The sequence below is a fragment of the Stegodyphus dumicola genome, chromosome 4 (genome assembly GCF_044657685.1).
Source record: "Stegodyphus dumicola isolate Sdum_Otavi_A_Nest chromosome 4, ASM4465768v1".
Classification (NCBI taxonomy): Eukaryota; Metazoa; Arthropoda; class Arachnida; order Araneae; family Eresidae; genus Stegodyphus; species Stegodyphus dumicola.
The window spans coordinates 131,988,678-132,007,873 of NC_140771.1; positions in this window are offsets into that span (position 1 = coordinate 131,988,678).

A 19,196-nucleotide genomic window follows, 5' to 3' on the forward strand; every position below is an offset into this window, starting at 1 on the left:
GAAAGTTGGATAGAACTACCAGCGTTAAGAGGTTTTGAGCAGGGTGCGCCCACTTTTATCACATATGCATCCAGAAATCACTTTATACACTATACACATGCGGAAAATCGGGAAAACACCCATGCAGCCAGCCCGCTCGCAGAGATTCGAATGTTTGACCGAACTACCAGTGTTCAGCGGTTTTACCCGGTATCCGCGCGCTGTATTCACGTATGCGACCAAATTTTATGTACAGTACCCCGGAATTCGAAAGTTGGACCGAACTACCAGTGTTCTGTAGTTTTGCGCGGGCTGCTCCCGCATTATTCAAGTATGCATGCAGAAGACACCGCATACACGTTACACATGCGAAAAATCCCGAAAACACACATTGAGCCAACACGGTCGCTTGGATTCGAAAGTTGGACCGAACTACCAGTAATCAGAGGTTTTCAGCGAATTTTGGCCGCTTTATTCACTTATGCATCCAGAAGATGCTGCGTACACGAGGCACATGCGTAAAATCACGCAAACACCCATGGACCCAGCCCGTTCGCCGGGATTCGAAATTAGGACCGAACTACCAGAGTTCAGCTTTATTCATTTATGCATCCAGAAGACACTGCATACACAACAGATATGCGTAAAATCACAAAATACATGAGTGTAGCCTGCCTGCTCACCGGGATTCGAAAGTTACCGTATACCATCTCAAAGGAGCAAAGAAAAATCTTTAATCTAAAAAAAAAAAAAAAAAGTGTGAATTTAATTTTTATTGGTGCGAACTTATTTAAAATATCATTTGCATTAAAAGATAATATCTAAATTAAGTGCACGTATCTAATAACATAAAAAAATATATTATTCCAAAAAATCAAATTTATTATTAAAAAAATAACAACATATTTTTAAAAAATAGCTTTTTCAGATTTTTTAATTAATATCCCAGCTGATTAAAGTTGTACAACTTCAAGAACGTCATCATTTAAATTTAATGTAATATAATAACTTTTATTCAATATCAATAAAAGAATTAACGTGACAATCATCCTAACCTGAAATTAAAAAAAAATTGTGAAAAGCAGCTGTTTATTTAAAATGCCTACATTAACGAAATATTTTTAAAATACAGTTAGGTAACATGCAATCGCGTGCTTTATTCAACTTTAGAATATAACCTTGATTTGTACCTGCGGCGATTCAAGAAACTGTTGCAATCGGAAAAATGAGCCCGAAAATTAGCGTTTTCACAGTTTTTAATTAATATCTCAGCTGATTAACGTCCTACGAAGATGAGAATGGTATCATTGGATTCGTAGAATTTTTTGGAATCCGCAGACACCTGCCTCGAATTCCAACTCAGCGCCGTTCCATAGATATTTAAGAAAAAAGAAATTGACACGTCACCTTTCGCCAGCACAAATCTCGAGCGGAAGCAATTGTCATCCCCCCGGCGCTTTCGAAAAAGCAATTTTATCTCAGCTAATTCCGAGACGGTTGCCACTCCGAAAAATGAAATAACGTTTTCGCAGTTTTTAATTAATAACTCCGCCGATTATTGTCTTACGAAGATGGGACCGGTATCGATGGATTCGTTGATTTTTTTCGAATACGGGGATATGCGTTTCGAATCGCAACTCGGAGCCGTTCCGCAGATATTCGAGAAAAACGAATTTGGCACTCGGCCAAATCCCTAAAACAGGGAAAACGGGTGAAAGAAAGTGCAAAACGTAGGGAAACGTAGGGGAAAAATCAGTTTTTAATTAATATCTCGGCTAATTAAAGTCACACGAAGATGCCGATGGTCAATCCTGCGAGCCACGGGAATTCTGAATCCAACGGTACCTTCCGCTAAGCTCTACACCCAGCCGTTCTTGAGAAGATGATGTTACAAACACACAAACAGACAGAGGCACACAGATTTTAATAGTATAGACTAGCGGGCAAGCCCGCCAGCTGAGCGGGCTGAAGCCAATTACTTCAGGGGATGGATGCTTTCGTGGTATTCGAAAGTTGGACCTAACTACCAGTGTACAGCGATTTTACATTTGCTGCGCCCGCTTTGTTAACGTATGCATGCAGAAGATACTGCATGCGGAAAACCACGAAAACACACATGCAGCCAGCCCGCTCGCCGGGATTAGAAAGTTGGACCGAACTACCAGTGTTCAGCGATTTTACCGCTCAGCTGCTTGTACGAAGTGTAATCGCGAAAATTTTCGGGTGTGATATTCCAACAGTATACTCGTTGTTAAAATTCCTTTATTTAAATTCTTTTTGGTAAACTCCAACTGCTGTCTATATATTTTATACTTAACATCTCTTTTGTAATTATGTTTCATAACAGTAAATATATACTGGCATTTAAATGCCTTTAAAATAGTAGAAAACATTTAAAAGCATTATGTTACAATTTTTTCATGCTCGGAAGTAATACTTTTAACTGCGAGCAAACCTTTGATCTTAGTCGTAACTGTAACTGCTTTCGGCGGCGTTTGTTTACATTTTTCAAGCGTGGGTTTTCGAGCTGATCAGTTTTCGTCAGTTATCTTTGTTTACCTTCTAAAAATGTTCTTCGAAGGGTCTTCTAAGACTCTTGATAATATTTTAGTCGTGAATTTGTTCTATTTTGATTATACTGGTAAATTTTTTTTTACTTATGCTATCATAATGCATACTATTAGCAAGTAGTATCATAAACCCAAAGCATCAGCGGTTCTAAAATAAAACTCGTGCATGTGTGAAGAATATTCATGGCAGATGGTCATTTGTAGATGCTGTTACCGCAGAAAAAATTGCTGACACTTAAAATTTAGCGGATATGACAAATGATAAAAGTCCAGCGTGAAAATCAATTGTGAATACAACTGCGAGTGTAAAGGCAGCTGAGTTGAAAACAACTTTTGATTCTACATCAAATTCTAATCAAAATTTGATTGAAAAGTGTTCCTATATTTTAATGAACAGCGAAATGTTTGTTGCATAATGCTACAACAGTTCTTCAGATGTAATATGAAAGGGAATGTTTGGCTATTGAACTCGTTTGCAAATTGTGTAAGAAGGTGTTAATTTTAAAAAATCAAAAATTGTAAAACCAAAACTTGCAGATTATAAAATTGCTGGTAAATAACAGAATGTTAAATAATAATATGTGCAATGCTATGGAAATTCTAAGAACAGATAACAATTATCAAAATATTTTGAATAATTAGCAACGACCACAGGAAGTGTCATTTTTACTTCCGTGTGTAATGTAGTGGTGTAGCGTATTCAGCTACGGCAAAGCACTCGAGTGCAATCTGCCTAAGGGGAGGGATGCCTTCTTGTCGGCTTTTTAAAGGAAAGTGGCATGGGGAAAATAACAAAAACACCCATGCAGCCACCCCATTCACTGGGATTCGAATGTTGGGTGTTTGTAAAAGACGCAACTTTGTGGAACAAACTCATTTGCTCATTACAGTCCTATCCCTCGAGTATATCAAATATCATGTGAATCATGCCCATGTCTTGCATCTGCTGCACACCTTGTTCCATCATTGTGTGGATATAGCTCATATTGTGTCAATAGTGTTGTATGTGTCCAATATCCCCTGTATATACATTTGAAAATATATATGTACATACATATAAACCAAATTAGTTAGTCGCCTGTTTTTATCGCATTCAAAATAAATAAATAACAGAAAATAATTTTTAAAATCTACCGAGTAAGTATTGCAGATGGGTGGGCTGCACCCACTCAATTCTTTGCTGGTGTCTAAAATAGTTTCTGTGTGAAACTTGTGGAAATATTTTGTATTTAAATCAAAAACAGAAAAATAATTTTAAATCTATGATTAAAATTGTTTTTCTCACTTTCATTATTATTAACACGAAACCGAAGGGACTGAAGAATTTTTTCGTGTTAAAGGATATTGAAAAAAAAAAAAAACATATTTCCAACAAAATTAAGTTTATTAGAGTACATTTTATTTGCACAGATATGCATATAGGCATGTATTTAATAAAAAATCAATGAAACAAAATCATCCACAAGAACTGCATTATTCATTTCGTTTTCTTTGTCGGAATCTGCATCAATGATATTTTTTTAGCTTTGAACAAACTCCAAAATATCCTTGTCTCCAATTATTTGGGGCTGTACACACATTATCATCAACTACTGCAACTGTTGTTCTTTGGATAACACAGTAGGGCAGCACACAGAAACTTTTCCAAACGTTTCATAAAATGTCAGTCGTGTGAACCCGTAAGATATTTTACTGTACCTATGTCTATAAAAGACACAACTTTGGGAAAGACATTACAGGCCTATCCCTTGAGTATATTAAATATCATGCAAAACAAAATATTTTATATGAATGAAATCAGTTATTGCGTCAATAGTTCAAAGAAAAACAGAAAATAATTTTTAAAATCTACCGAGTAAGTACGCCAGATGGGCGAGCTACAATCCGTATTTATCTGAAAAGAAATAATAATAATAATAATAATTTCTTAGTTATAAGTTTATATTAAACACAAAAACTTGAACAGAAAAAAAAAATGTAAACAGAAAAAATTGGTGGGCTTTTGACGGCATAAACTGCCTGACACCTGGGGTCTCCTCTGCAACCTCATCGACCAGGGGGTTATTTTTTCTCCCAGGTATCAGCCCCTTCCCTGGTCTGCTGTTACAGAATCATAGACAAAATTGCATCACTATATATAAATATGTATATATATATATATATATATATTGATGCAATTGTATATACATATATACACACACGCACAATTAAGATATATATATATTTCTATGTGTTTACAAAATTGCAAGCAATGAATAAGAAAAATTATTAACAAAAATTTACATGTTCTATGTACACCTGAAAAGAAAACATTTTAATTTGAATGAAATCATTTCTATATACACCTGAAAAAAAGTATTTACAAGTTCTATGTACATCTGAAAAGAAATGTATAAAAACATTTTAATTTGAATCAAATCATTTCTATATACACCTAAAAAAGAAATATTTTTATGTGATTGAAATCAGTTCCATAAATACCTAAAAAAGAAAAATACATAAAATGTTTTAAAATTAATGAACGCAATTGTATGTAGACCTGAAAAGGAAAATTTATAAAAAATATTTACAACATTGAAAAAATAATACAGCTTCCGATTGCCTAACTACTACAAATTCCACTTTGTAACAACAGACATAAAAGCCGACTAATGCATCATTCTCAAACTGTTTCAGCTTCATCTTGACTTGCTTCAATTTATCCCAGTCATCCAAAAACCTCAAATCTTTTTCATTTTTGCTTTGGCTTGATTAACTTCATTTTGTGTTGCAAAAATCTCACTGTTTCAATGTCTCGAGTAACTTTTTTACTGCAGAACCTCCCTGTAAACAATATTTCTTGTGAATACTTTAGAACATGCGGGCATCAAACGGCCTTGCTTCTTGGTGTCTTTCACTAAAACACGAACATTCCTCATAGACGAACATCTTGAAAAAGCTACGTAAAGCATTCCATGACTGAAAACTGGTTGCGGTAAATAAATCCCAACTTTCTTAAGTGTCTGTCCCTGTGACTTATTAATAGTCATACAAAATGCAAGCCTGATGGGAAACTGTCTTCGCTTGAGCTGAAAGGGGAGGTTTGAATCTGATGGTGAAAGTTCACCACGTGGAATGAAAACTCTCGATCCAGCATTCTGTCCAGAGATGACTTCACAATCTAAAACGTTTGGCATAATTCTCTTCACAATGAGCCTTGTTCCGTTGCAGAGTCCAACCGATGGATGTAGATTTCGTAGAAGCATAACTATAACTCCAACTTTCAAATTCAGACGATGAGGTGGCATTCCAGAAGGCGTCAGGCTGTGGATGAAATCCAGCTGATACGTTTCTTGTTCTTCTTCGTCATCGCAAATAACCGAGTCTGCACTGTAGTGCGTGAAAACTTGACCTGGAAACGTGGAAAGAGTTTCTTCATTAAGCTTCAGAGCTTCCTCGTTCTTTGGACATAAAATCGCTTTACTGGCCAAGTCTTGTAAGTCGAATTCATTACCGCAGCCAAACATTTCTTCTACTATCGATCTGTTGACCACACACAAAGATGGAATTTCGATAATGTCTTCGTCCAAGCCACTGTCATTTTTAAGACGACCGTCTCCCAACTGCAGAAGCCATTCTGAAAATTCTTGTTCTTCCGGATTCAATCGCATATTGGTGGAAAGCGTGCATTGTTTGAAATGTGGCCACAAAAAGGAGTTCCTGAGGCAGCTCTCGATCGCAGAAGTTCGGTTTCCATGTGCGACAACAGGTAATGTTTGTCTCCAGTCACCTCCTAAAACTAAGGTTTTACCGCCAAAAGGAACATCCAGTCCGGTCAAGTCTCTCAGCAATCTGTCGACAGCTTCCAAAGCGTAATGAGGCGTGATGGTGCATTCATCCCATATGAAAAGTTTCGCAGTCTTCAAGTACCTTCCTTCAGCGCTATCTTGTCTCACACGGCACGAAGAATTTTCCAGAAGTGGAACGGGCAACTTGAAAGTAGAGTGTACAGTTCTTCCACCGGTCAACAGCACAGCAGCAATGCCTGTCCACGCAACGGGAATGGCAACGTGGCCCGTTCCTCGAACAGCATGAAGGATCGTCCTAAAAAGGAAAGTTTTTCCAGCTCCGGCAAACGCATTAACACAAAATGTCTTCGGTGTGTTAGGATTCTCATCTCGTACAGCTTCCAAAACCAAGTCGTAAACTAATTTCTGTTCAGGATTCAACATCCCGTTCAACACTTCGGCTTGTTCGTTTTCATACTGGACATCGAACTGCGGGACTTCGAGAGAAACAGCATCAGTCAATGTTGGTTGCGGGAGACCAAGAGAACATAGCGAAACATTGTGCACTTCTAACTGGTCTTCTATACTTCTCAGTGCAAGGCTGAAACTGTCTTCTAAGGAGTAAGATCTCGCAAAATCTTCAGAAAGGGACTCTTTGAATTCATTCCACAAAGCGACGGGTTCCGCAGGGTTGCAGAAAACACAGATGAAGCAAAAAAGCTGTCTTAGCTGCGGTGGCATTTGAAAAGCTGATGCTTCTGCCAGAGTATTTTTCCATTCTTCGTCGTCTTGCAGCAGATGCCTTGCACGGGAGGCTTCCTTGAACGTTGAATACTCCACACCTTCGTAAGTTCTTAAGTCGGCAAAACTCTTCGCTCCTTTAACGTGACACAGCAGCAACCTCAGATGGAAACGCTCAACATCTTTCGGGCTAACAGAATACATTCTTGAAATGATGTAATCTCCAAGTCTAACTCGTGTCTGCCAGGCATGATTCCTCCAGGTGAAATGTTTAGGAATTTCGGCATACAGGTAACCATTCGCTTCGGGAACTGTCCTGTTCAGTTCAAACCATCCGGTGAGCATGGTATTTTTCTCGGCAGCTCTCTGGAAAGCATTCCTTTCTTCGGATTCGGCAAAATAGACGGGCTGCAGGTTTTCCAAATGAACCGGTAGTCGTATGATGGAGTGCGACTTAGAATGCATTCTTTTTTCAAACAGCCTCCACGCTGCTTCAGGGGCAGACACGTATCTTGCATTTAAGAAGCATTTGATCTCGTCCCACTTTAAAGTTCTATCTCCAGATTCTTCCAGAACAACTTTAGCTGCATCATGACCCTTGTACACGTATTTGAACAAATACTTCACCGATTTTATGGAGCTGCATACTTCAACGTTTATGTGGGCGTTGTACTTTTTCGATAAATACGGATTGTAAGGAACGACCCATCTGTTATCGATGGCATGACCCTTGATCACGATAAAGTTTCCATCGTCCCTTCTTCTGTAGAGTGGGTAGCCATTCACGTTCTCTTTAGTTTCTGCCTGAAACGGTTTCGGAAATCCTTTCGAACATACACCATCACTCATGCAGGGAGAGTTTCTATTCAGTTCACCGCAGGGTCCGTGAATCATCGATGACTTCACAATGTTGTGTAGCTCCGGATGTCGAGTAGCATCTGGAAGTTCAGCACACACCAGCGAGTCGATGCACTCTGCATCTCTTATTTTGTCTGCTTCCGCTAAAAACAACAAAAGGTGCATATGAGGCAATCCTCTCTTCTGAAATTCGATGACGTGTATATCTGCAATGGTCGCACCTAAGATGTGATTCTTTGTCAAATCTTGCATCAAAGCCGTTTTCTTCAGGTCAAATACCCTCGAAACGATGTCCGGGCGATCGTGAGCCTTCTGTCCTGGGAATAAGTTTTCTGTTATTTCCGGCCATTTAGGGTTGCACGTGAAAGTCAAAAACAGATCCGGTTTACCAAAGTCGCGCACAATGGCCATCGAGTCCTGATAGTTTTGCTGCATGCAGCGAGGGCTTCCTATAAACGTTGACGGAAGTATAACCGGTATTCCAGGGCGGTCGCCCGTCTCTTGACCAACTCTGTAAATGTGATCGGCAAGACCCATGTAAGTTTCCACTCTCAGATTCGTCTGATGGCTCCGGAGGTACGCAATCCTGTTGCCTTCAACTTTTACGTATGCATCCACGAGATACTGCTGAAACAATTTCCGGCCATACAAAATCGGGTTGTAGCAATCTCGTCGTACGGACACCCTGTGACTGTAAAACTGTAACTCTGTGTATTGCTGTCCGACTCTGAATCCTTGCTCGCCGTGAGGAAAGAAAAGTACGTACGTCATGGGTTCCAAGTTGGGATTTAAGGTACTGATGTTGATGAGACCGCCACCTCTCGGATGGATCACGATGTCTCGGTTCGATGGAGGAGCGCCGTCCGTACTCTTGAAGACGACTGCAACTTCATTTTCTTTCGGAGCATTGTAACGTCCCCTGTGCTCGCCTGCAGCAACACTTTCACCCTTGATGTACACGCGGATATCCGCAGCAGTTTCGGCACCTTGCTCTCGTACAGTTTCTTCTTCGAATTCCTTCAGCATCTTGTAGGCTTCCGCATATGGATTAATGTTCCTTAAAACTGTGTCCAACTGTCTCAGGAGTTCGGCGTTCAGGGCAACATTTCCAAATATGTTCATTCTCTGCCTGAGGGCTTGATCCGAATCTAAAATGTACAGCTGAGCATACTGTTCTTGACCGGGATGAGGCGGATGAAGGTGGCTCGTTGGATGATATATGGCACCGTGAATCCTGAAGCAGTAGGGACCCGAACCCGAAGGCATTTCTATATTAGCACCCAATGAAGCAAAACTGAGCAGGCAGTTGTAAGTATGTATGTTGGCAAAAAACTCTTCAGAAAACGGGTGGTTCCCATTCATTAAATTGTGCCATTCTTCTGGATATCTTCTTTCAGCTTCGACAATTTTCCCATTGTTACAGCAGTGCATGTATCTTCCTCTTGCATTCCTTTCTCCCGTAAAGAACAATCCGTTGCAGAGATCGCAGGAAGCTTCCATTGAACCGGCGCTGTGCTGCTCAACATAAACTTCAAGTCCACATCTTCCTGCATTGTGAAGAGTGCTGCGTGAACGTTGTGCTGCATTCATGCGTAGCCTGTCTTCTCGTACGGACATTGTTTCTTCGGATAGGACTTGTCTGTGGCGTGCAGCGTCTCGCGTTCTTCGTGTAGCAGCGTCCTCTTCCGACTCTTCCGCTCGAACTTGACGATGACGATGAGAGTCCAGTCTGTGCCTCCTACTGGTTTCTTCTTCACTTTCTTGAGCACGCAAATTTTCTTGACATTGGGATTGCCTGCTGAGTCTCCTAATGGTTTCTTGTTCCGTTTCTGCAGCAGGTAAATTTTCTTGATGTTGAGCTTTCCTGCCGAGTCTCGTAGCGGTTTCTTCTTCCGTTTCTTGAGCGCGTAGGTTTGCTTGCCGACGCGCTTGCGTGCTCAGTCTCGCAGCAGTTTCTTCTTCATTTTCTGCAGCTCGCCGTAAACTCTGTGCTTCAGCTCTTCGTCTTCTTGATGCATCTCCTGTAATGCCTCTTTTCCGTTTCGGCATTTCAGTACGTTAAAAAAAGCACTACTAAAATATTAACTCGACTCAAAAAATTGACTACGCAGATGAAAGAAAAAAATTGCTCATTATACCAATACTGCTGGAAAAAAAATTAATGCATTCTATATGTATACAACACAAATTTTAAAATAATCCTAGACTAAATGAAAAATTTTCCACTTAAGAGCAAATTAATTTTAAAAAATCAAAAATGTAAAACAAAAACTTCCCTGTTAAAAAATTGCTGGCAAATAAGAAATAATATGGGTAATATTATGAAAAATTCCAAGCACAGATAAAAATTATGAAAATATTTCTAATAATTAGGTCAATCTGAGAACAATGCACATAAACAGAAAATGAAAACCTAAACACAAAATAAATAAAAGGTATAAATACAAATATAAATTAGGAACTTCTGAAATCAATTCTGAAATTCAAATAACAAACCTAACAAAATAACAAATCTAATAAAATATAGAACATTCGATCGCCTTAAAACGATAATTGTTATCGCACACAGGAAAATGTCAAAAATATAAAATGTAAATGCAATTTATCGAGCAACAATAACAGAAATATAAAACACGAATGAATAGATCTTTAAAAAAATACAAAATAATACATTAAATATATAAAAAGAGTCACCAAGTTAATGTTCCGAAGAATTCTCAAGTTCTAAACTAACAGGAGCATATAAAAGTCTAAAATACTACTTTAAATTACTAAAACTACAAATATAAATGCAAAAAACAATCAAATATCCTGTAAAAAGAAATAAAGATTAAGTGCAATGAGTAATAATAAGAATATTTACGAAATTTGAAATGCTGGAAAAAATTGCGACGGTCTCCTTCCAAATCCAAAATTCGTAAATAAATTTTTTGTTGCCAAACCAGGAAACTAAACTTTTGATTCTATTTGATCTGTTGCCAGACCGGGAAACAAAACTTTTTATTTTATCTATGACGTCATTTACTCGACTTATCAAGGGCATAAACCAATCTACATTCAACTAACGACAACTAAATGAAGAGAATGTTTCTATTTTTAGTTTTATTTTAGCTTTTCAGTTTATTCCTTTAAGTTATTTTAATTTTTTATTCTTAGTTTGTTAGTGGCGAACGGCCTTGGCGTTCCCATAGCATTTTTATCTCCGACGACTGCCGAGACTGTTGCCACTCGGAAGACTGAGTGCCGAAATTATTGTTTTCGCAGTTTTTAATTAATAACTCCGCGGATTATTGTCGTACGAAGATGGGACCGGTATCGATGGATTTGTTGATTTTTTTCGATTCCGGAGATATGCGTTTCGAATTCCAACTCGGCGCCGTTCCCAAGTTATTCGAGAAAAACGAATTTGGCACTCGGCCAAATCCCTAAAACAGGGAAAACGGGTGAAAGAAAGTGCAAAACGTAGGGAAACGTAGGGGAAAAAGCAGTTTTTAATTAATATCTCGGCTAATTAAAGTCGCACGAAGATGCCGATGGTCAATATGGCGAGCCACGGGAATTCTGAATCCAACGGTACCTTCCGCTAAGCTCTACACCCAGCCGTTCTTGAGAAGATGATGTTACAAACACACAAACAGACAGAGGCACACAGATTTTAATAGTATAACTAGCGGGCAAGCCCGCCAGCTGAGCGGGCTGAAGCCCATTACTTCAGGGGACGGATGCCTTCGTGGTATTCGAAAGTTGAACCGAACTAACAGTGTACAGCGATTTTACGTTTGCTGCGCCCGCTTTATTAAAGTATGCATGCAGTATTTTCTCCATGCGGAAAATCACGAAAACACACATGCAGCCAGCCCGCTCGCCGGGATTAGAAAGTTTGACCGAACTACCAGTGTTCAGCGAATTAACAGCTTAGCCGCTTGTACGAAGTGTAATCGCGAAAATTTTCGGGCGTGATATTCCAACAGTATACTCGTTAAAATTCCTTTATTTAAATGCTTTTTGGTAAACTCGAACTTCTGTCTATAAATTTTATACTTAACATCTCTTTCGTAATTATGTTTCATAACAGTAAATATATACTGGCATTTAAATGCCTGTAAAATTGTAGAAAAACATTTAAAAGCATTATTTTACAATTTTCTCATTCTCGGAAGTAATACTTTTAACTTCGAGCAAACCTTTGATCTTAGTCGTAACTGTAACTGCTTTCGGCGGCGTTTGTTTACATTTTTCAAGCGTGAGTTTTCGTCAGTTATCTTTGTTTACCTTCTAAAAATGTTCTTCGAAGGGTCTTCTAAGACTCTTGATAATATTTTAGTCGTGAATTTGTTCTATTTTGATTATACTGGTAAATTTTTTTTTTTTACTTATGCTATCATAATGCATACTATTAGCAAGTAGTATCATAAACCCAAAGCATCAGCGGTTCTAAAATAAAACTCGTGCATGTGTGAACAATATTCATGGCAGATGGTCATTTGTAGATGCTGTTACCGCAGAAAAAATTGCTGACACTTAAAATTTAGCGGATATGACAAATGATAAAAGTCCAGCGTGAAAATCAATTGTGAATACAACTGCGAGTGTAAAGGCAGCTGAGTTGAAGACAACTTTTCAATCTACATCAAATTCTAATCAAAATGTGAGTGAAATGTGTTCCTATATTTTAATGAACAGCGAAATGTTTGTTGCATAATGCTACAACAGTTCTTCAGATGTAATATGAAAGGGAATGTTTGGCAATGAACTCATTTGCAAATTGTATAAGAAGGTTTTAATTTTAAAAAATCAAAAATTGTAAAACCAAAACTTGCAGATTATAAAATTGCTGGTAAATAACAGAATGTTAAACAATAATATGTGCAATGCTATGGAAATTCTAAGAACAGATAACAATTATCAAAATATTTTGAATAATTAGCAACGACCACAGGAAGTGTCATTTTTACTTCCGTGTGTAATGTAGTGGTGTAGCGTATTCAGCTACGGCAAAGCACTCGAGTGCAATCTGCCTAAGGGGAGGGATGCCTTCTTGTCGGCTTTTTAAAGGAAAGTGGCATGGGGAAAATAACAAAAACACCCATGCAGCCACCCCATTCACTGGGATTCGAATGTTGGGTGTTTGTAAAAGACGCAACTTTGTGGAACAAACTCATTTGCTCATTACAGTCCTATCCCTCGAGTATATCAAATATCATGTGAATCATGCCCATGTCTTGCATCTGCTGCACACCTTGTTCCATCATTGTGTGGATATAGCTCATATTGTGTCAATAGTGTTGTATGTGTCCAATATCCCCTGTATATACATTTGAAAATATATATGTACATACATATAAACCAAATTAGTTAGTCGCCTGTTTTTATCGCATTCAAAATAAATAAATAACAGAAAATAATTTTTAAAATCTACCGAGTAAGTATTGCAGATGGGTGGGCTGCACCCACTCAATTCTTTGCTGGTGTCTAAAATAGTTTCTGTGTGAAACTTGTGGAAATATTTTGTATTTAAATCAAAAACAGAAAAATAATTTTAAATCTATGATTAAAATTGTTTTTCTCACTTTCATTATTATTAACACGAAACCGAAGGGACTGAAGAATTTTTTCGTGTTAAAGGATATTGAAAAAAAAAAAAAAAAACATATTTTCAACAAAATTAAGTTTATTAGAGTACATTTTATTTGCACAGATATGCATATAGGCATGTATTTAATAAAAAATCAATGAAACAAAATCATCCACAAGAACTGCATTATTCATTTCGTTTTCTTTGTCGGAATCTGCATCAATGATATTTTTTTAGCTTTGAACAAACTCCAAAATATCCTTGTCTCCAATTATTTGGGGCTGTACACACATTATCATCAACTACTGCAACTGTTGTTCTTTGGATAACACAGTAGGGCAGCACACAGAAACTTTTCCAAACGTTTCATAAAATGTCAGTCGTGTGAACCCGTAAAATATTTTACTGTACCTATGTCTATAAAAGACACAACTTTGGGAAAGACATTACAGGCCTATCCCTTGAGTATATTAAATATCATGCAAAACAAAATATTTTATATGAATGAAATCAGTTATTGCGTCAATAGTTCAAAGAAAAACAGAAAATAAATTTTAAAATCTACCGAGTAAGTACGCCAGATTGGCGAGCTACAATCCGTATTTATCTGAAAAGTAATAATAATAATAATAATAATTTCTTAGTTATAAGTTTATATTAAACACAAAAACTTGAACAGAAAAAAAAAATGTAAACAGAAAAAATTGGTGGGCTTTTGACGGCATAAACTGCCTGACACCTGGGGTCTCCTCTGCAACCTCATCGACCAGGGGGTTATTTTTTCTCCCAGGTATCAGCCCCTTCCCTGATCTGCTGTTACAGAATCATAGACAAAATTGCATCACTATATATAAATATGTATATATATATATATATATATATTGATGCAATTGTATATACATATATACACACACGCACAATTAAGATATATATATATTTGTATGTGTTTACAAAAATGCAAGCAATGAATAAGAAAAATTATTTACAAAAATTTACATGTTCTATGTACACCTGAAAAGAAAAACATTTTAATTTGAATGAAATCATTTCTATATACACCTGAAAAAAAGTATTTACAAGTTCTATGTACATCTGAAAAGAAATGTATAAAAACATTTTAATTTGAATCAAATCATTTCTATATACACCTGAAAAAGAAATATTTTTATGTGATTGAAATCAGTTCCATACATACCTAAAAAAGAAAAATACATAAAATGTTTTAAAATTAATTAACGCAATTGTATGTAGACCTGAAAAGGAAAATTTATAAAAAATATTTACAACATTGAAAAAATAATACAGCTTCCGATTGCCTAACTACTCCAAAACTCCACTTTGTAACAACAGACATAAAAGCCGACTAATGCATCATTCTCAAACTGTTTCAGCTTCATCTTGACTTGCTTCAATTTATCCCAGTCATCCAAAAACCTCAAATCTTTTTCATTTTTGCTTTGGCTTGATTAACTTCATTTTGTGTTGCAAAAATCTCACTGTTTCAATGTCTCGAGTAACTTTTTTACTGCAGAACCTCCCTGTAAACAATATTTCTTGTGAATACTTTAGAACATGCGGGCATCAAACGGCCTTGCTTCTTGGTGTCTTTCACTAAAACACGAACATTCCTCATAGACGAACATCTTGAAAAAGCTACGTAAAGCATTCCGTGACTGAAAACTGGTTGCGGTAAATAAATCCCAACTTTCTTAAGTGTCTGTCCCTGTGACTTATTAATAGTCATACAAAATGCAAGCCTGATGGGAAACTGTCTTCGCTTGAGCTGGAAGGGGAGGTTTGAATCTGATGGTGAAAGTTCAACACGTGGAATGAAAACTCTCGATCCAGCATTCTGTCCAGAGATGACTTCACAATCTAAAACGTTTGGCATAATTCTCTTCACAATGAGCCTTGTTCCGTTGCAGAGTCCAACCGATGGATGTAGATTTCGTAGAAGCATAACTATAACTCCAACTTTCAAATTCAGACGATGAGGTGGCATTCCAGAAGGCGTCAGGCTGTGGACGAAATCCTGCTGATACGTTTCTTGTTCTTCTTCGTCATCGCAAATAACCGAGTCTGCACTGTAGTGCGTGAAAACTTGACCTGGAAACGTGGAAAGAATTTCTTCATTAAGCTTCAGAGCTTCCTCGTTCTTTGGACATAAAATCGCTTTACTGGCCAAGTCTTGTAAGTCGAATTCATTACCGCAGCCAAACATTTCTTCTACTATCGATCTGTTGACCACACACAAAGATGGAATTTCGATAATGTCTTCGTCCAAGCCACTGTCATTTTTAAGACGACCGTCTCCCAACTGCAGAAGCCATTCTGAAAATTCTTGTTCTTCCGGATTCAATCGCATATTGGTGGAAAGCGTGCATTGTTTGAAATGTGGCCACAAAAAGGAGTTCCTGAGGCAGCTCTCGATCGCAGAAGTTCGGTTTCCATGTGCGACAACAGGTAATGTTTGTCTCCAGTCACCTCCTAAAACTAAGGTTTTACCGCCAAAAGGAACATCCAGTCCGGTCAAGTCTCTCAGCAATCTGTCGACAGCTTCCAAAGCGTAATGAGGCGTCATGGTGCATTCATCCCATATGAAAAGTTTCGCAGTCTTCAAGTACCTTCCTTCAGCGCTATCTTGTCTCACACGGCACGAAGAATTTTCCAGAAGTGGAACGGGCAACTTGAAAGTAGAGTGTACAGTTCTTCCACCGGTCAACAGCACAGCAGCAATGCCTGTCCACGCAACGGGAAAGGCAACGTGGCCCATTCCTCGAACAGCATGAAGGATCGTCCTAAAAAGGAAAGTTTTTCCAGCTCCGGCAAACGCATTAACACAAAATGTCTTCGGTGTGTTAGGATTCTCATCTCGTACAGCTTCCAAAACCGAGTCGTAAACTAATTTCTGTTCAGGATTCAACATCCCGTTCAACACTTCGGCTTGTTCGTTTTCATACTGGACATCGAACTGCGGGACTTCGAGAGAAACAGCATCAGTCAATGTTGGTTGCGGGAGACCAAGAGAACATAGCGAAACATTGTGCACTTCTAACTGGTCTTCTATACTTCTCAGTGCAAGGCTGAAACTGTCTTCTAAGGAGTAAGATCTCGCAAAATCTTCAGAAAGGGACTCTTTGAATTCATTCCACAAAGCGACGGGTTCCGCAGGGTTGCAGAAAACACAGATGAAGCAAAAAAGCTGTCTTAGCTGCGGTGGCATTTGAAAAGCTGATGCTTCTGCCAGAGTATTTTTCCATTCTTCGTCGTCTTGCAGCAGATGCCTTGCACGGCAGGCTTCCTTGAACGTTGAATACTCCACACCTTCGTAAGTTCTTAAGTCGGCAAAACTCTTCGCTCCTTTAACGTGACACAGCAGCAACCTCAGATGGAAACACTCAACATCTTTCGGGCTAACAGAATACATTCTTGAAATGATGTAATCTCCAAGTCTAACTCGTGTCTGCCAGGCATCATTCCTCCAGGTGAAATGTTTAGGAATTTCGGCATACAGGTAACCATTCGCTTCGGGAACTGTCCTGTTCAGTTCAAACCATCCGGTGAGCATGGTATTTTTCTCGGCAGCTCTCTGGAAAGCATTCCTTTCTTCGGATTCGGCAAAATAGACGGGCTGCAGGTTTTCCAAATGAACCGGTAGTCGTATGATGGAGTGCGACTTAGAATGCATTCTTTTTTCAAACAGCCTCCACGCTGCTTCAGGGGCAGACACGTATCTTGCATTTAAGAAGCATTTGATCTCGTCCCACATTAAAGTTCTATCTCCAGATTCTTCCAGAACAACTTTAGCTGCATCATGACCCTTGTACACGAATTTGAACAAATACTTCACCGATTTTATGGAGCTGCATACTTCAACGTTTATGTGGGCGTTGTACTTTTTCGATAAATACGGATTGTAAGGAACGACCCATCTGTTATCGATGGCATGACCCTTGATCACGATAAAGTTTCCATCGTCACTTCTTCTGTAGAGTGGGTAGCCATTCACGTTCTCTTTAGTTTCTGCCTGAAACGGTTTCGGAAATCCTTTCGAACATACACCATCACTCATGCAGGGAGAGTTTCTATTCAGTTCACCGCAGGGTCCGTGAATCATCGATGACTTCACAATGTTGTGTAGCTCCGGATGTCGAGTAGCATCTGGAAGTTCAGCACACACCAGCGAGTCAATGCACTCTGCATCTCTTATTTTGTCTTCTTCCGCTAAAAACAACAAAAGGTGCATATGAGGCAATCCTCTCTTCTGAAATTCGATGACGTGTATATCTGCAATGGTCGCACCTAAGATGTGATTCTTTGTCAAATCTTGCATCAAAGCCGTTTTCTTCAGGTCAAATACCCTCGAAACGATGTCCGGGCGATCGTGAGCCTTCTGTCCTGGGAATAAGTTTTCTGTTATTTCCGGCCATTTAGGGTTGCACGTGAAAGTCAAAAACAGATCCGGTTTACCAAAGTCGCGCACAATGGCCATCGAGTCCTGATACTTTTGCTGCATGCAGCGAGGGCTTCCTATAAACGTTGACGGAAGTATAACCGGTATTCCAGGGCGGACGCCCGTCTCTTGACCAACTCTGTAAATGTGATCGGCAAGACCCATGTAAGTTTCCACTCTCAGATTCGTCTGATGGCTCCGGAGGTACGCAATCCTGTTGCCTTCAACTTTTACGTATGCATCCACGAGATACTGCTGAAACAATTTCCGGCCATACAAAATCGGGTTGTAGCAATCTCGTCGTACGGACACCCTGTGACTGTAAATCTCTAACTCTGTGTATTGCTGTCCGACTCTGAATCCTTGCTCGCCGTGAGGAAAGAAAAGTACGTACGTCATGGGTTCCAAGTTGGGATTTAAGGTACTGATGTTGATGACACCGCCACCTCTCGGATGGATCACGATGTCTCGGTTTCGATGGAGGAGCGCCGTCCGTACTCTTGAAGACGACTGCAACTTCATTTTCTTCCGGAGCATTGTAACGTCCCCTGTGCTCGCCTGCAGCAACACTTTCACCCTTGATGTACATGCGGATATCCGCAGCAGTTTCGGCACCTTGCTCTCGTACAGTTTCTTCTTCGAATTCCTTCAGCATCTTGTAGGCTTCCGCATATGGATTAACGTTCCTTAAAACTGTGTCCAACTGTCTCAGGAGTTCGGTGTTCAGGGCAACATTTCCAAATATGTTCATTCTCTGCCTGAGGGCTTGATCCGAATCTAAAATGTAAGGCTGAGCATACTGTTCTTGACCGGGATGAGGCGGATGAAGGTGGCTCGTTCGATGATATATGACACCGTGAATCCTGAAGCAGTAGGGACCCGAACCCGAAGGCATTTCTATATTGGCACCCAATGAAGCAAAACTGAGCAGGCAGTTGTAAGTACGTATGTTGGCAAAAAACTCTTCAGAAAACGGGTGGTTCCCATTCATTAAATTGTGCCATTCTTCTGGATATCTTCTTTCAGCTTCGACAATTTTCCCATTGTTACAGCAGTGCATGTATTTTCCTCTTGCATTCCTTTCTCCCGTAAAGAACAATCCGTTGCAGAGATCGCAGGAAGCTTCCATTGAACCGGCGCTGTGTTGCTCAACATAAACTTCGAGTCCACATCTTCCTGCATTGTGAAGAGTGCTGCGTGAACGTTGTGCTGCATTCATGCGTAGCCTGTCTTCTCGTACGGACATTGTTTCT